The sequence below is a fragment of the Festucalex cinctus genome, chromosome 8 (genome assembly GCF_051991245.1).
Source record: "Festucalex cinctus isolate MCC-2025b chromosome 8, RoL_Fcin_1.0, whole genome shotgun sequence".
Taxonomy (NCBI): Eukaryota; Metazoa; Chordata; class Actinopteri; order Syngnathiformes; family Syngnathidae; genus Festucalex; species Festucalex cinctus.
The window spans coordinates 14,687,413-14,709,695 of record NC_135418.1 but is presented as its reverse complement, the minus strand read 5'-3'; the positions used below and the strand labels follow the sequence as shown (position 1 = coordinate 14,709,695).

The 22,283-nt window shown below is 40.8% G+C and overlaps 1 protein-coding gene across 4 annotated transcripts in view; it reads left to right on the top strand.

Moving 5' to 3' along the window:
• The first annotated feature begins 8,326 nt into the window (after positions 1 to 8,326).
• Positions 8,327 to 22,283, top strand: part of plxna1b (plexin A1b) — a 205,628-nt gene continuing 191,671 nt past the window's right edge. For all 4 annotated transcript variants that reach the window (XM_077528740.1, XM_077528738.1, XM_077528739.1 and 1 more), the window contains exon 1: positions 8,327 to 8,472. The gene's annotated coding sequence lies outside the window, so the exon portion shown is untranslated. The remainder of the gene's footprint in view (positions 8,473 to 22,283) is intronic.

Genomic DNA, 22,283 nt, shown 5'->3' with positions numbered 1-22,283 from the left:
CATATTCCCAGTCGACACTTACACTTAATTGATACGTGAGGTCAACGTAAAGATGCACATTAAATCATAGCCGGAGAGGATGCCTTTAAAGTTTCAGCCCTTTAAAGAACACCTCTCCAGAGTATTTTCAGATTTCCCACAAAAGGCACGCTGACTGAATAATTCAAGCAATATTTTTCCTAATTGGTATAACATGCCAAAAATAATAAATAAATAAAAAAATAGAATCCCTCATCAAATCCAGGTTTGTTATTCACTATGTGATTGCATTGTTTGAATGTTCATTTATTCATCATTTGCATTCATTAAGCAATGGATCAGTCTTACTGGACATTAGCTTTTATAATCCAAAGGCAAAATATGATGAGTGACAAGATTTAAACAAGGGGCTAGACTTGACAAGATAATCTGTCATAATATGATAATGAGAAATTGAATTGCATCACACTGTGTAGGTGTTTGCAGACGCACAAATAAGGTGATGAAATGAAAGTGGCGAGCGCAATATATCATATTACATTACATGGCACAAATCAAATGTATTTTTCCACTTTTTGAACAGCAGTAATTTGTTGTATTCACGGTTGGACTCCTAGTTACTTGTTTGTGCTGTTGAGGCATTCTTGACTAGAGCACTAAACTGAATCATTCTGAAATGACTGAAATTGTTCAAATGACATGATTCTGAGTTTTTTTTCATGACATATAATATACAATAATATAATAATAATAATAATAATAATCATATATATATATTATATATATATATATATATATATATATATATATATATATATATCCATCCATCCATTTTCTTGACCGCTTATTCCTCACAAGGGTCGCGGGGGCTGCTGGCGCCTATCTCAGCTGGCTCTGGGCAGTAGGCAGGGGACACCCTGGACTGGTTGCCAGCCAATCGCAGTGTGTGTGTATATATATATATATATATATATATATATATATATATATATATATATATATATATATATATATATATGTAATCATCCAATCGAAAATGCACAGATCAGGAGACCTCTTCTAATATGGATAAAAATAAAATATTAACTGCATGTTGATATGACTGCAGCAAAAGAAGACAGATCAATTTATAGTCTGACATCATTGAAATATGTCAATAATGAATGTGAATCTACACAAATGACAGATTCACAATGAATAATAATAATAATAATTGACAGTGGTACCTGGTTCTGGTACTGACAATTCAACTCTAACAAACCACAATTTTTAAAATCAGAAATTGCGTGAGTGTTGTGAAATGTCGATTTCACAGGTTCAACTTAATACATTGAATGCTTTTTTAATGCATTTTGAATAGTCAAGGCAGTCAAGACTGCGCTGCAGCACAAATATGCCCCACGAGTGTGAGCAGTATGACAGTTAAACACTCAATGCATTCAGACGTCATCATCTCACAGCTGTTTTTTGTCCATGTTCTTTGCTTTGATGTTTTTAGATAAAGTCTATCAATGAACAGTTTGTTCTTTGATATGTGTTGAATACAATTGGGAATAGTGCTGCTCTTAAGTGCAATTAAAAACAAATGGAAAGTCGATTAAAAAAAAAAAAAAATCCCTGTTAGTCATGGAAGTAGCCAGCTATAAATTCCCTTGGGACTGCAATGAGCTCCCCCCCCTTCTCAGACAGACATTGGCATTACATGTAAACTGACAGAATGATTGCAGTGCCGTCAGCAATGGGCCAACTTGAACTTATTTTGGTTCGCTTCCATAATGCTGAAAATGAAACTGAATTATGATGAACCTTAAGGACAACAAAATGTTCAAAATCTGTTTTATTTAGCCTTTTCTTATACTATATATTTCATTGTTAGCAACAATAATGTTAACCGAATTCTCAGAATTTCAAGATGGGTCTAGTTTATTCAGCAGATATGGTGTATGGATTTAGAATCAGATTTATTGGCCAAGTATGTAAAAACAAACAAGGAATTTGTCTTCACAGTCAAAACCCGCCCGAGAAACATGAAAAAGAAAAATGATCAACAGAGGGAGACATAACGGGAAGCCTGACGGTTTGCTAATTATCGACCCGAGTTTCTTCGATGGAGAAAGAAAATATGAGGAAGGAGGGATGATTCATGACATCTTTGTTTTTGGCATAATCATACTCACATTTCAAGTTTGTGTGTACTGTTATGTTTTTCCTTATACTATGGACAGACAACAAACAAAATGTGGCCTAAAGTGAGTTGACATTATTCATATAGAGAACAGAATGATCGCTTTTCCTATTTTATTACGTATGTTGGCCAATGAGAAATGGCTGAGGAAACGGCCTTATTAAGTGTCCCCGAGTGAAAGAAGCGTATCTGACCTGAACTGGCAGCAGCTCACGCACCTGCTGTGGGTTCTATAATGTGAGCTGGCCAAAATGGGATTGGAGAGATCAGACAGGTTTAGCTAGATGATATCCGGTCACCAGGCTACCATCTTGTTGTTAGCCAATTAATCACTCATTAACTGGTTAGTCTGCATGAGGCCACTTCAGGTTACAAGAACAGCAAATCTGCTCTCCACCTGCTGTTTCCAATCTTATTATTATTATTTAGGCGGAATGAAGATTTTGCCATTTGCTGTTGATATACGTTCGCTGTCTCATGGTCTTTCGGCCCTTCTGTCCGGAACAGATGCCCTTTTGATATGGTTTGATGCCACTTCATACATGATGGTAAGGCACTTAGATGATTTTTCTGGTTGGCATGCATCTGGTGTATCGCCCGGCAAAAGACATTCTGCCCATTAGTGTTAATTTTGTCTCCCAGTTTTAAATTTAGTCTCAGTTTTAGTCCAATTTCAGTCACGCTTGTTAGTTTTTATGACAGTCAACCTCATACATTTTTATTTAGTCCATTTTTAGTCAACTATAAATCTAGCATTTTAGTCTTTATTTTAGTCCAAGAAAACCCAATTTTATACATCTAGTTTTAGTTAACAAAAACTGTCAGCGTTTTAGTCTAGTTTTAGAACAACCATTTTATTCCTGCATATTTTTTTTGTCAGCAGATTAAATTGAACCTTTGGGTTCTAAAACGATTTCACATAAACTGTTCTCATCTTTTTGATGAAAAACAACTTCACACACAATTACAGTGGCTACTATGGCTCCATAGTATAGCTAGCAAGTTAGCCAGGGTTAGTTAGCAATCACATTATTGTTGGACCGTTATAGCTGCTGGATTAATGTTAAGTTATAACTATAATTTACTTTTTTTTTTTTTTAATCTTTCACCATGAATCCACCTCCTGTCTGTCCCATGTGTGTCACATGACAGTGTCACAGACATGACAGATTAGCAAACAAGATTTTATAAAATTATTATTTCCGTTTTGTTCATGAACTAAAATGTCCATAGATTTTACTCCAGTGAAAGAGTGAAAGACATTTTCGTCTCTCCTTTATTAATTGCCGAAAATGCAGACTGATTTAGTCTAGTTTTAGTACGGTGAAAAACGTGTGTTGCCGAAATTATTTTTGTTCAGTTTTTGTTGACGAAATTAACACTACTGCCCATTTAATTTTTTTCTTCGATAAAGGGGATGCTGTGCTGTTAATAGACTAGTAGTTTATTCAATAAATGATAATAATAATAATAATAATAATAATAATAATAATAATAATAATAATAATAATAATATATCAAAAACAAAACAAGTTTATGCTCCTGTTTATAGATGATTTGTATATTTTTTTTCTAACACTATTGTTTGAAAAGTTAATCAGCAAAATGCACCCGTTTTTATCCATCTCAAGGGGCGGCCATTTTGACAATTGCTGTCGACTGGTAATGACATCACAATTGCTTTGGGCTCAGGTAACGACCAATCACGGCTCACCTGTTTCCTGAAGGTGGGCCGTGATTGGTAGATCATAATGGGTGGATTTTGCTGCTAATTCATTTTCCACAGATGCAATATTAATCAGAATGCCATATTTAAACCAGTGGGGGCACATAATTACAATTAATTACAATTAATTCAATACAATAATTACACATTATTGTAAAGAACGCTATGTTGGGATTTATAGGTATTTCTTTAATGTTTTTTCTTGTTTGTTTTTTTTCTTGAAAAAAGTGGTATCAGTATCGCTGCCTAGTGGTATCGAACATCCCTAGAAATATTTATATGTCTGGATACACTGCTAATACACACTTTGTGAAAGAGTTATATACATCTTTCTGCCCCAGCATAGTTTAAATTAAAGAATGAGTGTGTTCAAGGACGAATAGATAAGTCAGTCGGTGTGTTGTCCAGCTCACTGGAAATATTTGCTCTTCTTGCCAAACACAAGCCCATTAATTGTGCATGAATAAAAAATAGAGAGCAAAACAGCAGCCTAGCAGCAAACAGGCATGTGCACGTTGATTTAATATTCTCTGTGCTTTCAGCCCAAGCTGCTCAGCCTGTGCACTGTCTAGTCAACTCATGACAGCAAAGACTAATCTGGCTCATTAAAAAAGTAGTGAGCACTACTGTATATGCAAAACAAGTTTGGATGTAGTTAAGTATGCAGAGATGAAGGTGCTTTATTTAAGCCTCTTTAAGGTGCTGTGCCGTTTATATTTGGCCATCTTAAAAAGCGACGCTGCATTATACATAATACACGCTCGACAAGAAATGAAGCAACTTTTGCACGCAGGTTTCTTACTCCAGGATATGTTATCGCCATATCCAAACCTGCTCCCATGAGAAGTTAGTGTAAGTCGACCGACGTGAACGCAAAGCTAATCAACATGTTAATGTTTCGGTGTGAGATCATGAACAGTCCTGTCTTGGGGCATTTCACGTGGCAAATGAGCCTAATATTTTCATATTAGCAAGAGCAAAACAACCATTTCTAATGGCGCAGTAGGCCTTTGAAACCAATTGAAAGCGGGCCATTGTAAAAAATAAAAAAGAAAAACTCAAGGGAAACATTTTTTGGAAAGTACTGAAATTCAGCTGCCCTCATAATACACACACATTTCTGTCTCTCCTCTCCTAACTAATAATACACGCACCTCATACATAGCACACTGGATCAGGTGGTGTGGTCAGAACCAGACTGTGCTCTCTGCTCTCCGGAGTGCAATCAGTAACCCGAGCTGCCTGCTTGAATAACTCAGTTATCCCTAAAGCTTTCTCACTGCTGAAACATCATTGTAAAGTGCTTAAAAAACACTTTGTCCATGTCGCTAATATTAGCCTGTATGGATAGTGATATTGGGCCATCAAAGTCGCTTTCACTGACTTGAGGTTGCACACGACAACAAGGAAGGAGTCTGTACATGATGCCTGTGCTAAGACTTGTATTTGTAACCTGTTATCAGATTGTCAGTCAATTTAGATGAGGCAGTGTTACACGACAGGCACGTCCAGGGCCTCCTTATTTAATTAGGAACTACATGTTTGTGGATCATAAGTATATTGTCCCTCACTGTGTCTTAACCAAACATCCACCTGATAATGATGCATTCCACTGACAAAAGAAAGTACAGAATTGCACGCCAGGGTACTTTTTCTGACACCTGATCATCCAGGGTTCCAAGTTTGCCAGTCCTATACTACGTAGGTCACGTGTCCCAGTGATGGGACATTGTAATTTTCAAGAATTTTGTAGAATTTGAAAATGTAAACACTGGCAGGGATTTATAAAAGGAGGCATAATGATATTTATCTCTTCTTAATTAATTGGAGAAATAATTAATATTAGGGGTGTGAATTGCCTAGTACTCGGCGATTCGATCCGTATCACAATTCAGAAGTTACGATACCGATCAATTCCTATACCAAGCTATAAGTCGATTGTTGCATTTTTTTTTTACCTTAAATTTTGAAAATACTAATCAGTAAACTTGTACATGTACACGGTAAGATTTGTATGAAAATATATTTATGTATCTGAAACTTCAGGCTTATAACTGTGCGCCACTGTATTTAACAAACAGGCTGCATCCGGTTTAAACAGTATTGAAATGAAATATTGTATGAGGCTTAAAACCCTCCACTCTTAAAGTGTGAATCCTAACCCTAAGTAAGACGTTTTGTTGAATAATTCCATCAAAAATTGATGTTTAATCATCGATTTGGCCGCATATTGAATCGATTCGAGAATTGCACGCTAAGCATCGCGATATATTGCCAAATCGATTTTTTTAACACCCCTAATTAATATGATCAGTTTCTTCATATATGTGAATATTATTGATTATTGATTCATTAGGAATGTTCAATACCATACCAGTACAAGTACCACTAGTCACCGATAACGACCACTCGTACTTGTAATACATGGAATTTCCCACCCAAAAACAATGACAGATAAATTTGAATAGAGACCTATACATTATATCCCAATATAGCATTTGACCTAAAAATTGCATAATATTAATGGCAATTTCCTATTCTTCTGATTTTTAGTTCATGAACGTAAAACAGGCACAAGTTGGCTGCCAATAGCAAGTACATGTACTGATACTTTGAAATAAGACCGGGTATTGAATCGATCCAATACGATACCTGGTATCGGTACTCGCTCATCCCTTTCATTATTAATAACAACATAATGCTACTGAAAACATTTGATTGAAGTGCGTATCAAACTGTTAGCTTTTCTCATTAATCAGTAGCCAGGAAGTAGCTCCCAGTTTTAAAAAGGTCGGTTTCTTCTGATGTATTGTAGGTGGATTGCATGGTCAATCATTAATCGAGCAGATTCGTCATTGTGGCGGCATCGTAGCATTTGAAGAAAATACTTTTTACTGCAAAAAAAGACGAAAACAAACACAAGTTTGCTGTGCAGTAATTTTATTACTGTACACGACAGACTAAATTTTATTGCAGTGACCCATTTTTTTTTGCTCCCAAGTAAAAGTATTCTAGTGTTGGCTCACCTCATTCGAATGTATTCATTGAGGTGTGTTTTCGTAGCTCCCCACTTAACTCATTTGAATTGGAAAACCGATCACCGAAAACAGCATATGCCTCAAATGTTTCTTTTTTTGTTGTACTAATATCGGTTGCTGATTGTGAGATGATTCATTTGCCTGATTTCTACGCATGCAGCATGGGTTCATTCCCACATCGCAATGGTGTGAATGTGGATGGTTATCTCTCTCTATGTACTTTGTGATTGACAGGTGAACAGTCCACGGTCTAGTTTTCCTTTTGCCCGAAGTCAGTTTGGGACATACTCGAGGCAATTTGAACATTGAATGCGAATTGAGTATCCGCAAAGATAACCATAACCACACTGTTGTGACAAATGACAATAGCTTTAGTAAATGTTTTAAAATACACATTGGAGTGTGGTTTGTAAAGGTAAAACCACAAGTTGTACAGGCTATAGTTTTTCTGGATTATTATTATTATTATTATTATTATCTAGCCATCCGTTTTTCTATAATGCTTTGTCCTCATTACATCATGTGACACTGGTAAACTGGGGTCTGTCACAGCGAGTACTGGGCTTTTAGCCTACGGGTTACCAAGATAGACTGTGGTGCGTGTGGTCTGCTTGGGATGACTATCATTTTTGTTACCGTGACCCAGATTGAAAGTGATGTTTAGGGGGGTAAGTGTAAGGGATGCCAGCTAGCTTAGCAGTGCAATATGAAGGCGTTGGGGAGTCAGGTTAGCATTTTCCAGCACGCTTCCCCGCCACTTGGACGAAGATTGAATAGTGATTGGTGAAATTTGCATTCTATTTGTTCATCACTAGATGGCACTCAATAATACACAATGTACCTTTAAAATGTAATATGTTCTGGCACATTTTTTTAACATTGGTTTTTAACATTAATTGTCTATCAGTAAATGTATATAAAACAGGGCATTCATAAAATGTAGCTTTGAAACATGCGTCTATTTTCTACGCCACTTATGGACCTTTCTCAACGTTTGTGTTTTGCATTTTCCCCTCTCTTGTTCGGCTGTATATGTGGAATTTATACACAAGTGTTCCCTTTTGAAATGGTTAAATGTATGCAGATATTCATACTGGCATCTCAGTGAATAAATTATTTACAAGACAAATGACAACATTATTCAGGAAAATTGAGATCAACTGCAAATTAAACTGTTTTAAAAATAACCGAAATGAATAAGTAAACGTGTGACAGGATGAAATACACTCAAATGTAACGTGTGGAAAAGGATGAGTGCTTGTACATGCCATTTAAAATGAACTACAGGCGTCAACCAGGGGCGCCCTCTATGGACTGAGTGAAGCACTGCATAAGCGGACCTGCCCCTCCTTCTCCTCTCAACCCCCCACCGCACCCTCCCCCCCCCCACGCGTGGAGCCCGAGCTGCATTCCTCTCCTCTCCAGTCACACGCAGGGAGCCGCCGAAGAGAGATCCCAGTCACGCCGTGCCCAGAGTGGAAATGTCCCCAAGTTTTGGAATTTAAACCATGGCGAGGATTCCTTCGCTGCGGATCACTTGACCGGTAAGTAGCGTGAAAACTCACGCGTGGGGCTCGTGAAGGGAGCGAGAACCCGCAATTTTTTGGTAACCCAAGCCGGTTGACGGATTGAGGTTATACGGCTCTTGTGCAGCTTCTGCTCGGCGCGGTGACTTGATTGTATCCCGAAACCAGCACCAACACCACCGCGCTGTTCTTTGCTTCTCCCCTCGGCCCTTGTTTGAAATGCTGGAGGCGTGAAAATGGACACGAGGTCCAACAGGCGAAGTCTTTTTCGGCTCGAGTTGGAGAAGACTGAATAACTAAAATGACACCGAAGATGAGCAAACTTCGTTCGTAAATGTCGACTTCCCAAAGCTTCTCATCGGGTTGTAATGCAGTGTAAGCGATAGAGTACATCGGCTGGAGTCATTATTGACTTTTCTGCCTAAAAATGTTGGTGTGGCACAACGAGGAGGCTCCCGTAGTGATGTTTGTTGACACGGAGCAGCTAGCCGCCTCTCTGGCTGTTGGAATTCCACCGCCGGCGCTTCCACATCCACGCATAATTACAGGTTTGACACTCGTGTCACCTTTGTGCACACCCACTATTTTGTTTGTTTATTTATTCACGGTTACAACACAAAGCTCCTACGGGATGAAGCCCACTGCTGGATTCCTCCTGAGGGACGTGCTGGTGTTCGCTTTCAACGTCTCCCCTCCACCCAAAATCAATACACTTATTAGCTTTGAAATAATTACAATCATCTCGGCGCGGCGTTAAAAAGGGGCGTTAATGCAATTTATAAGCTTTGTTATTCGACAGTAATTGAGCAGGCAGCGAGCGGAGTCTGTGGGTGTGTGTGGAGTGCGCAATGCATGGCACTGGCAGCTCATTGTCAAGACTCGTTCCTCTGTGGGCTTCTCCTCACTCGTTGAAATGAAAAGTCAAATCACACTTTGTGACCTGAAACATTTGTGAATTATGTGAAGTTTGCTGAAAATGAAATTTCTATTCAGGAAGCCGACGCTTTCTTTTGCAGCTTAATTGGAGCTAGAAATCACAGCAGCATTCATTTTTTGTCTTTCTTTAAATAAAGGTGTCTTGCAGGGTAACTCAATGCGGCTAATTTAACATTTGAAGTGCATAATCATGTTTATGAAACCAGTGCGGAGATTTATGCACAATATAGGAGTTACTTCTAAGGGACTTGGCCTAATTCTGCCCAAGTTGAGTAATGCGGCAGCACCTTATTGGCCAGATGCCACCGAACACTCACAATCAAACAGGTGGCAAATGAAGCATGACAAAGAGTTTATTGAAGTGTTGACATCCACTCATCTTACCAGTTTAACCCATTCGATCAGTGTCACTTGATAATGGGAGCTACTCTATGAGGAAATTTTCAACGGAAGTTTCAGATGTTCAACAACAAAATCGTCATTTAAGCTTTTTCCTCTCATTGGGGAATTTAATTTTCTTTAACATCTAACAGTGCTTGTGTTCATTACAATTACATCACATACTCTTGTGGGTCGTAAATTCTCCACCCCTGGTTGCCTCCATTGAATGTGCACTGCCGCTATCTACAATCGCAGCCCAAATCTGCAACCTTGCATGACATTTACATGATTCCTGCAACCCAGCCAGAAAATGACAAGCAATTTGCCTTAATCTTGCCTAATTATGATACATATCTGCCCACAATAGAGCAGCAGTGTCATGAATTTTCAAAGCCTGCGCCGTCCATCCGGCCTTGTCTGCTGGCGTGCAGGCTCAATCTGTGATGTCCAAACTTTGGAATTCTTGCTGACATGTGCACTTTGCACCCCTCTGGTTCTGCTTTTGTGTGGTGGCCCCCCCTTGTCTCCTCCCCTCTCCATTGCATTCCTCTGGAGTATTCAACGAGCAGGATATTTAAGGTCTAATTAGATTGTGGATGGATGACAAAGCAGAGGAACTGTGCTTAAGTGAGAAATGAGCCATCAACCACGAGACACGAGATGATTTATTTTTGGGGTGCGATCTAGTGTGATTCAATGTTTCCATGTAGGGCCAATATACTGTATGTGCTGTGATCACATTTACGGGGTTTGTGTGCGCATGTAAAAGCCTCCTCCTTTTCCAGTGTGCGTAACTGAATGACATTCTGAACTGAGTGACAGCCTCATCATTCTCTTTCCTGTGCTGTTCTTCCGACCTCATGCTGACACTCAGGATATCTTCACGTCTTCTTCCCTTCACGCTCATGTTTTTCTCTCCCTGTGTTCTGTCAGGAGTGTCTACCTCCCTCCTTTCACACCGACGCGCGCCGCCTTTTTCTTCCATTTGTGCACCCCCTCGCTCTTTTCGTTTCTGCTGTTCCCACTCTGTCGAGTTACACGCAGATTCCTTCCTCACGCGTGAGACTCAACCATGCTGCATCCCCTCTTGACTAGTTTATGTCACAGTCTTAAAAAAAAAAAAAAAAAGCCCACTATATTTCCCCTCACTGTTTTCCTGGTGCACTTCTAGAGGAAATTATGCTGTTGTTTGGCTCAGTGCATGAAGAAATATCGACAATGTGATTTCAAACCCAAGTGAAAGTCAAGTCAGGGTTAGCTCAGTTGAATGTAGTACCTGCCCTCATGTCATACTCGTTGCAAGAATTTTGTGTTCAGTGAGGATAACTCATAGGCAGTACTGTGACCCGTTGGTTCTAATCAAGCCATTTCAAAATAAAACACTGCCTTTAATTAGTATAAAGTCAATTCATTAATCGTTCAACCCTTCTGTCATGGACAAAGTGCTCACACTACTTGCCGAATTAAAATACTAAAAATGCTAAAAAAAACCCCACCCCAAAACAAAACAAAACAAACAAACAAAAAACAAAAATGCACAGACTGAGCACCGTGAAGCAAGATTACTTCAGTCGATCGCGGTGAGTACACACCGTCCTTCTCAATCCGTGTATTTCTGTGAGGCTTTGCATTATCAAACATTCGCTGAAAGTGCTGAAGTACACGCCAAAAGGTGGGCACTGCCATCAATCATCAATTCCAGTCAATGACAATGCCCACCTCTGCTTTGTACTAGGAAACATCATTTTTGTTGTGGAAGTTCGACATGCGAACATTAGATTGGCTGTTCACATGTGTGATGTTGCAACCCTGTCCAGCTACGATTCAAACTACTGGCTGACATTTGGCCACTCTTGTAAGTTAGTTGCAGAAAGCCCGCAAACTGAGCTACAGTAAAGTCGCATTTAGCTGCATTGGTGTCTTACTCCATGTACTGGTCTTGTTGACAATTGCTGATTCCCTCAGTTTTAAGGTCCCAATATTGCCCCTACCTTGTGTACCATCACCATTTTTCTTTTCCCCTCTGTTGGAGTGTTTTTCTTGAGTCTCCTTGGAATTGTTGTGTGGTACCCCGAGGCAAGGATCCATGCAGCAGCAGTAGCAATATTAAAACACACCAAAGAGGGACTAGCAGCAGAGCTAAAGGCCCTGTTATACACACACATTCACACACATGCGCCGCTCGCTTGGTGCTAACACCTCTCCAGTCGACAAGCCCCTAATATGAAATAAACTCACTCGCCAATACCTGGCGGGCCTGTCTTGACTGGCTGTTCAAATAGGAATGACCTCTATTTGGACCAAATGAAGAGCTGGGATTGAGATTTGAGTCAGTGGGGGGCGCTGAACTGCGAAATACTGGCGCATGACAAATCATATCTCAGGGTGAGTGTGCAGGTGGGCCCACAGCATCAACCCTCATTAGTGCCAATCAGAAGCAAATTTAAAGGCTACCAAACCTGTTAACATATTTTCAAGGTTTAAACCTGGTGGCTTATTTCGCTCCTCAGAAAATGCTCAAAAGTGAAGCGCATGCGCAATAGAGTTCCCGTGTGGAGAGTTTCATATGAAAACAAAATTTGTATTATTTGACCCTGTGACCTTTTGCCCAAAGATCCTTTGTTCAGTCACCTACTTCAGGCAATAAAATAGGACCAGATAAGGACACATCTCAAATATCGGCACCCAGAGGAGGGCAGCCTTATTTTTTTCCTGTCTCAGACTCAGTCTTGCTCAGCCAAGTGAACTGTCTGTTATGTATAATTAATTTTCTCTCCTCTCCCAGTTTATTTTTATCACCCACTTTTAACCATTCCTTCAAAGGACCCCTTCCTCGCTTCCGTCCTCCACAGTGCCTGCTGAAAGTGACAGCTGCTCGGCTAAGGGGGACGCTGTTTGAAGCAGATAGTAGAAAGGTCTCTCACTCAAGATGATTTGGAACAGAAACATCTCTCTCTGCTCTCCTGACAGTATCAAAAAGGTGCCTGCTAATCTGGCTGCAAATTGAAAATAGTATCCACCTCCACTCAAGTCTGTGTAGGCCTGTTGGGAAACAGAATTTCCATGTTGAAATGGTTGTTTGGTGGAAATGAGGTTTGCATTATGAAGCAGGATAAGGACACATCTATTAATTCTGATAGACTGTTTCTAGTGCAGTTGAACTTGTGTGGTTGAGCACAGTCTGTTCGGTGGTCTACCTCAGATTTGTTGAGAATTCAAAACAATTTGAATGATGTCATGGACAGTTTGAAGCAATGGACGCAATTGTGGCTTGCAGGCAAACAGCAGCTGACTGGGTCGATTTTAAGTCACAAGTATGATTACGGATGAATTAAACTCGTATGGCTCCACCATATTTGTTGGTGCTTTATAATTTAAAACAAAGCCAGACTCTAATGCTGCAGTCAGATCAAATGCGAACTGTTTCTTGCGGCGCGTTTCCATATATAATATCTTCCATGCAGTTTGTGTGATTGTGTGCTGGGTGGCGCGAAAATTGCGTTTGAAGCAAAAATTTTGTTTCTTTGACTTCGCTGTGGTTTGCTGATATCAATTCTTCATGTTTCATTAGTACTGTAATTGGGAATGAGCCCAAAAGGAGCAGGCTTGGGGAACGGGAAGCAAGGAAATTGGTGTATCTGGTGAGTGTATTGGCTTCTTTACAGCTGTTGAACTGTCAACCGAGATCGCATTTAGCAGCTAAACAACCACCTGTTACCAGATTGACTAGTAATGTTGATTTTAAAAAAAAAAAGAATCTGTTGGACGTGACGGAGGAAGACCCGCCCCTCTTTGAAGCAACGCCTGTGTAATTTCACCACAAACAAACACGTGTTGCGACCCAATATTTTGTGTTCAGTCTGAACCTAGCAATATGCCCAATTCATACTGGCTGCGGAACGGACGCGGCGCGTTTTCTGTATGGCATCTGCACGCACTGCAATTGACACCGCTGGCGTTGCATGAGCTGTTCGTGTCCGGAAATCTGCACCCGCCAGACCACAAGATCACGGGGGTTCACGCTAAAGAGTTGAGTTCACGCGATAACAACCATGTGTATAGAGTCCTATTGGTAAACGATAGCCACACTTGCCTGTTGTCACATCGATATGCTTTTTTGACATTATTTCTGGGACTTCTACCATGGCTCTTCTATCATTGGTAATTTCGTTTTGTCTTTAAATAGCGTTATTTTGTCATGTTTAATTGATTCTTAGCTTGCTTTTTTTTTGTCTTTTAAATGTCCGACTCATGTCATGTTATGTTAGCTAGCTTCCCTCCCAAAAAACAAATTTACAAACGGTTTTATTTTAAAATATACCGGATTCACCTTGATGCCGATGCGCGACTTCCTGTGAGGCTCGTGAAATTTCTTCATCTTCATGAAAATATGCATGCGGAATCCGGGAAAAACAGACCGTTTGCGGAAACCTTCCACAGTGCCGCATCTCTTCCATACCGCATTGCAACTGGTGTGAATTGACACGCAGACTCGAATGCGTTCTATTCTTGCGGCGTCCGTACGGCCGCCGTACGGAAAATGCACTGCATCCGTTCCGAAGTCAGTGTGAATTGGGCGTTAAAGGGTGTCTTTGAATCTCATCCTTTGGCATGTCAACACTAAGATTTAGTCACAGTCAAAGTGACAATTGTGCCTGAAGGTGCAAAGAGTCAGTCTTTACTCTGTTTCCTCTTCTGACCTGATGGCCTCAAGTTGAAATCCCACCGCCTTCTGCAGCTTGTGGGCGCAGCCTCAGTGCATGAGGCTCCCTCACTTGCATGCTAACGCTCTCGTCAGCATTCTGGCCATCTCTCCAAACTCTGAGTCAGGCTGGCCGCTTTGGGTCCCCCGCTTGCAGCCACATAAAACCGTCTATCCTTATTGCATTTTCTCCACTGCTGAAGAGCCGGGGCGTTCCCATTGATCATCATGTCACAAGTCCTTCCTGTAACGAATACTATACTTTGTCATTTGTGTTATCTGATTAGTTTAACGTGGCCTTTGTTTTATCTTTCCCTGTTGTTGAGTTCCCAAAATAGTTGTCATCAGGTAGATCTAAAATAATAAAATATGGCTTGATGCATTAGAGTATAGGTCTACTTTAAAAGGAAATTATTTCACATAATTTACTTGTACCCTCTGATGGTGAATACCTCTAAATGATGACCTTTAACTTGGCAGTGATAGCAGCACACTAAAACCTTTAGTTCCATATTCATTGTCACAGGACAATGTGTGTGTGTGTTTTTTTAATGTTTCAATGTTAAAATATGGTGAAAGCTTCATCAGTCATAGCCATGGTCTGCTTTTCCAGGTTGTCCTAACCACACCAACATCTACTGGTCTCGAGTAAACCTTTCTTTTCAATGGATGTCTGGAGCCGCCTGTCAGTATCATCTGCAGAAAGTGTGTGCTTCTGATGCTGAAGTATTCTGAACGTTCAGCTGAGGGAGCCTACTGGTTATTTACCATGCTCACTAGAGTCTGTCTGCCTCTTCAGGCATGTTTGGCTTGTTAATGAGAATCACCATGCTGGCGTGTGAGTGAGCGAGCGAGAGAGAGAGGGTGAGAGAGAGAGAGAGAGAGGAAGAAGTGAAATGTGGGTGTTTGCGTGTGCATGTATTTGCATTGCGATAAGCAGCGCATCGTCGGTGTGCGCTCATTGATGTGCGCAGGAGGAAAATATACGGGATGCTATCTGAACGTACATGGGGACTCGTGCAAGGGAGCTATCACAGTAGAGGAGATGAAAAGGGAATCAGGCACACAGCTTTTTATCCTTGCGATTAATGTTAATCACAAGCAACAACTCATAATTGCTCACTATTTCCCCTTTTCGCTGTCTCTGTAGATTTCCACTCCATTTCTTTCTAATATCATCACCTTTTCTTGTTGAACACACAACCTGCTAGTTTCTGTGGTGTTTACCAAGGGAAATGTTAAATTATTCAGCTACTCTGTACACCCAAGACCTGTACATAAGACTAATAGGCAGATCTTTAAAGGGAACTGCGTGGCTATGGAAAGCTTGACTTTGGGCTAGCCTATAAATCTGCATGCTAGTGGATGTCTTGTTTCAGTTGAGACTGGTTTTGTAAAGACTGTATAGTGTGTACCCTTAAACATTTTTCATACATTCTCTTAAGTGAAAGTGGGTTTAGTAAATGAGCACAAGGAATCATGCTATTTATTTTATTTATCTTGATGCATGACTCACTCATTCTAGAAATTTGTCTTTAGTTCCAGTTAGGGGGTGCACCAATCATTCGGCCTGGATTGGTATCTGCTAGGGGTGTTAAAAAAATCGATTCGGCGATATATCGCGATACTACATCGCGCGATTCTCGAATCGATTCAATAATCGTCAGAATCGATTTATTTTATTTTTTTTTATTTTTTTTATTTTCTTTTTTAGGATTCACACCTTGAGCATGGAAGAATGTTATATGAACGGAACATTAAGCCTTAATATTTTATTTTAATGCTGTTCAAACATGAAACAGATTACAACCTCTATAAGACTGAAATTTCAGATAAATAAATAATACATTTTCATATAAATCTTACACTCTACAAGCTTACTGATTAGTATTTTCTAAATTTGAATGAAAAAAATCGCAACAATCGACTTATAAATTCGTATCGGGATTAATCGGTATCGAATCGAATCGTGACCTGTGAATCGTGATACGAATCGAATCGTCAGGTACTAGGCAATTCACACCCCTAGTATCTGCCCCTATTTCCTTAATTTTGGATGATTGGATGCTCCCTTATAATAAAAACAACCTTGTCCACTGATATTATCTCCATACTCAGAGGTCTGAAAAAGTCAGCTACTGTCCTCTTCTGCTATCATATGACTACTAGGCTTTTCATTTTGATTTGAGAGAACTACTTTGTGCAGTTAAAACAACCCATTTTAACATTTTTCAAGTTTTTTTTTTTTTTTTTTTTTTTACAAAAAACAAGACTGGAACATTTAAGGTGTATGCTATTGGTAATGAAAACATATTGGGATTGGCAAAAATCATGATCGGCATGTCAGAATTTTTAAACATTGGCGATCAGTCAGAAAACTGATCGGTGAACCCAGTGTGTGTTTGGTCTTAGATACAGTATTCACATATTCATTAAGGTGATTTATTTATTTATTTTTGGAAATTTAACAGGTAGTTCACATTCATATTGTCACTGTGTTGCTTGAGTAGGTCAAAAAGAGGCATAGGCCATAGAGAAGTGTTGGTTATAATCTACGGTAAATCATTTTTGGAATACTTCCCAACCACTTGGCTATCCATGTTTAACCCTCATTAGGCACATTTCCACACAGGACTGATGGGGGCATGTCAGGTCTCGCCTTGAATTTTGCTGTACCTGGATGACAAATGACTACCGGGTAATAGGAACTTGCATAACTCTTCAGAAAATCTTTCTGGGAACTGGACCACTACCAAAAATCAGTGTTCTTGGGATCCCTGTAATATAATGTGGTTAAGATCAAACTCAAGTTATTAAAATTTCACATGTAGTTCCAAACTGCCCTGCAGATGTTCCCAAAGTAGCGTGGCCAACACATTCTCACTCCTCTTTTATTTCTACAGCCTCATTGTCAGCTTCTTCTTTTGTGCTCATCTCAAAGGGTTAAGGAGGGAGAAGTGATGAGTAGCCTGCCAGTCTTGCAGTGTGTTGGGGCATTGTGCCACTGCATTGCATGTCAGCCACACTTTCTATTAGCCTCACCTAACAGTACATTTTTGAATTTCATAGACTATGTTGCAAAATAACTCGCTAGAATCTTTCCATTCTTATTCTAACAGGTCAGTGCACCTTCCCATAACATCCAACACCATGCTCCAGAAATATTCATTTCTCCTGCCTTAGTGGAAACATGTGCTCTAGGATCATAAAACATGTCCCCCTCCCTTTCCTTCCTTCCAAAGCTAGTTAAGAAAAAACACAGCACCATCTTGTTTAAAACCGTGGTGCCTGCTCAAGCCTAATTCTTTTGGCAGACTTTGGTTGCCGCGATTCTACAACAGCACAAGTCCCGGGGGGGCTTTTAAGTCCTCTATCCTTCCCTGACCCCCCACCGAGGAGAGGCATGCAGAGCAGAAGGCTCTGGGCATACGTACTCCAGGCCAGACAATGGTGGACTGGGAGGATTGGGTGGGGGTATGGATTTTTAGGTAAAGACCAGTAGGAGAAAGATGCCATGGATCTATAAGGAGGGTTAAGATAGAGGAGGTCAAAGGTTAGACTGATCCCTTGTTTGAGGGTGGAATTCAACCAAAGAGTTTTTATTGGGAGGGCCTTGAGCAGCCATGGGTGAGTGACTGAATTGCATTGTGGGGGTTGGGCATTTAGGTTGGTGTTACGATGAGGCACACATTAATGTCCTATTATGATGTCAGCTGTGGCCTCGGTTTCCATACTATGAGTCATTCAAATTCTATAGGCCGCCACCTACATATATAATAATAAAAGGCATTTAGCAGTAGTTAATAGGGTCTTAAAATGTTTCTTAGTACTTATATAAATTTGTGCCACCAAGTCTTTCCTATGCTATATTTTTCCATGGCAGACAAACGGTGACTGAGCATGTGACAAAGCAACCAGCGAGCGGTGGTGGAATGCGGCAGCGATTTGCCTCGTAGGGCCACTGCATTCCAAATGAAATGGGGTGTGTAACTTGTGACTAGTGTGATGTGCTGATGCGTAGCAGCTGGGAAGAGTTCCCTCCGTTCTCTCAGCACATCTTTTTCTCAAGGGTGCTTTCCCTCCTTGCATCACCAACATGTAAATTTATATTTTCCCTGGTTTCCATTGCATGTAAAGGAATGTGTCCTGCCTCTTCTGTGTAGCCCACTGTGACCTCACTTGGCTTCGTAAATAATGGACATGGTGCACCAGCAGCATGACTGTCTTTGACTTCCCTCGAACAGATGTTAGCTCAACTGAACTGAAAACTCACAAGCCACCACAAAATGTTTATTGGAGCAATGACAAGAGAGTGGTATTGTGTTTTGAACACACCCATTTGCTAGCAAGTCACAAACTTTTGTGCAAAGGTTTCTGCCCTAAACTAAAAATGTAAAGTAATGCTCATTCAAAACATTAAATGAAACGCACTGTGTTTTTGTATTCAAGAAGCACACCACATCCTGCCCTCGGCAATCAGTGCTTCAGTCAAAACTTGGCTGCAGTACAGGCACATTTTAACAAGTAGCCCATCTCCCAGTCTGCCTGTAGGTGCATCAACATAAAAGCCTTGAGCATTTTTAGATTTGCGGAAGGGCGGGAATGGGTAAATCCGAACAAAATGACGACGGAGAGCGGAGACTGCACCTCGGCCAGGCACAGCTGCGGAAAACACACAACAGAAGAGTGAGGGAGGGAACTTGGCAGAATCGGCACACTCGGAGAGTTTGAGCAACACGCCAATGATAATGTTGTGACGAGACGCACTTGTGTGGAAGGTGGGGTGGGGAAAATATAAGAATATGGGGAAAAGAGGGATGGCAAAGGAATCAGAAGCTGAGTCAAAGTTGGAACAGAAGCTTTCACAGCCCCACCATGCTGGCTTTACTTCATTTGTTTTATTTGGATGCCTGCAATTTTATCGTACCAGAAATTTGGTTTCACAGAAGGGGAGGAATTCATGTTGGTTAATGTTCTATTCTTCAGACTCAAGACTTAATTAATTAAATGTAATTTGAAAGTCCACTTGTCCAGGGATCATTTCCATCCTTGGATATGTCAGTCAATGTTGTGCCTTTATTTAAACATGCTTCCATCCATGTGATAAAACTGCACAATACAACAAGAACACAATCTGCTGGGGGTTTGGGGCCAGCATAATGATTAGGGCTTGGGTCTTTGCGGTGTTATCGCGTTATTTTCTGTCTCTATAGCGAAAACGCTGCAGTGAGTGTATACTGGTATGCATACAAGTCTGTGATTCTGGGGTGTATCCCAACAGAAATACAGAAATACACAAGCAGAAGAAAACAAACATGCGACGATGCAGCAAAGAACTGCACTTCTGGAGTGAGGCGGAGACTTACTTCTTTATTAGTGTGGCGAGTGACACAAATATAGTGTCTTTTATTGACCGTACAAAGTCAAAGCAGAAATGATGTCTATTTGCATAGTGACATCTGCGCGGCGTGGTTTCGATCAGCATGTTCCAGTTGATCACAGTGACCATTTCTATGGGAGTAACTGTTCGCTCATGCATGTAAACGGGTCAGAAATCAGAATTTTGACCTTAACCCGAATATTGACTGCATGTAAACGTAGTCAGCGTGAAGAGTTCCTTTTTACTGGGCTCCTTACCTCCTTCTCACTGAGCCTGTCTCTCCCCCCTCATGCTGTCACTCTGCTGTGGAGGATGTGATGAAAATGGCTGTTTAATCATGCAGAGAGGTCAACCAATCACAGGGCTCGGTTGAGTGATTTAAGGGCCTATTCAGAGCACATCTGGAGGAAAAGGAAAAGGGAAAATGACGTGGCTTGGGTTTTTGATTGCTGTATGACACAGGTCGCCTCTCATCCACTTAGCACCGGTTTCGTTTCACCAATAATGGTTTGCGATAGATTGATATTTAGACAGACAGATGGATGGACAGAGGGGGTTGAGAGCAGATTGACACCCAAAGTAGCAAAACGACTGCCTGGTTATCAGACGTGCACACATAGTGCCATTTGTGTAACCTTGTCAGCGGCGCTTATCCTGTTAACTTGGGCAGATTTCTTAACCACCACTTGAATACATCACAGTCTGCATATGCTGTCTGCAAGACAAGACCGTTTTTACCTGAATGTTAATGGTAGAGTATGACAGATGGTTGGGAGGAGCGGGCGTGGTTAGAGATTATGATTGTGTTCTAAGTCCTTTTCAACCCCCCAATATCCAGTTTATGATTTATCACACGGGTTGTCATTGACATCACCTCTGCCTCAAACGCACTGTGGCTATAACACAACACATTACAGGTTATTCGTCCCTAAATATATTAACAAAGCACCATATTAGCTAAGTCATTAATTTTCTTAGTTAACGTAGTAGCCTCCCTGTAGTAAAATGACTGGGCGTTAACATGTCAATCCTTGACTTGAACCGATCAATAACCTGTATCTCATGGTAAATTCGTTCACACCAACTGCTGTGACCTGTTTTAGTGTTTTTTTTTTATCATACAAATCCTTATTGATGATTAGTTTTCCAATTCAGATGTAAAAGTAGATCACTGGATTTATGGGTGTAGAAAAGAGTTTGAGATTACATCACTTTGAATAGTTGCAATATTCTGCAGCAGTAGTAATGCATTGTCCTCACTCTTTGCGCTTGTTTGACGGTCCGGATACAGCCATTGAGTTAGCATTAGTGGAGTACCACTCCAGGAGATGGCTGGCCTATTGCTCTGTCTCTCTTACTGTCCCACCTGCCCCCCCCCACTAAATTTCCCTGACCTTGCGTTGGCGTGCGCTGATGAGTGCTGAGTGGATACACTCGTGAGTGGTGTACGCGCACCCGTGTGAGAGCTGGAAAAACGTGGGCGCTCCATTTGTTGTGTAAATGCGAGCCGCTAATTGACTGCCAGGCACGCAGCCTCTCCTTCAGTGGCTGAACCCTGCCCTCCGCTGTGTCCCAGGGATCCTGCCAGGGGTATTCATGCCCCCCTTACACACAGACATATTCAAAGCACCCTCCAGTTCTCTGTGTTCCTCTTTTGGAGCAAGACTGGCACGGGGCCAACACGAGGATGGTGCACGGCACACTCATCTGCTCCCTCTGTCTGGCTGTTGAGCTTCTGTAATGAAAAGCTGCGCAGCTTTTACGCTTCATCACTCACTACTCTCTGACATTCTTTGATACAACATTTATCTCACAGGACACAATGGCTTCTTTTTGCAGTGCTGGTTTTATAATGGTCAGAAAGTTTCCTCGTCTTTCAGTCAAGCAGATGGTGAAACTGTAAAAAACTGCAAAGGCGTGGTGAAGTGTGTACCTGTAGCGGTTATCAGAATTAAGCTATAGTCTATTTAAGGTTCAGTCTTGTAGCTTGAGTAGCCATATCACTTACAGCATCTGCTCTGAGCTCTGATGGAACTATAGACCCAACTGTTCGTTGGCTAGAATCCCAGATATCTATGTATCCCAGATACATTCGTTCAGAGCTACAGGTACAATTTTTTGTTTATAGAGATATTAAATATCTTATGAACTCTGCATGTTGGCCATCCACGTGAACATGCAACTGTCCTGGCCGATCTACTTGGTACCTTTGGTTTATTTTGTAGGGTGTTAAACATAAACCTAGTTTCTATCAATGAAAAGTGACATTGAAAGGTCATCAAACAGCCATACAACCTTGAAAATGCACAAACATTAATCATGAATCAAAGCAAGGATCGGCCTAGTTTGCGCTTGCATGGAAAAACGCCTGGAAATACTGGTTGTTGTAAGTTTAGTCTAAGCTTAGACTAGTGATTCACATAGCTGGTT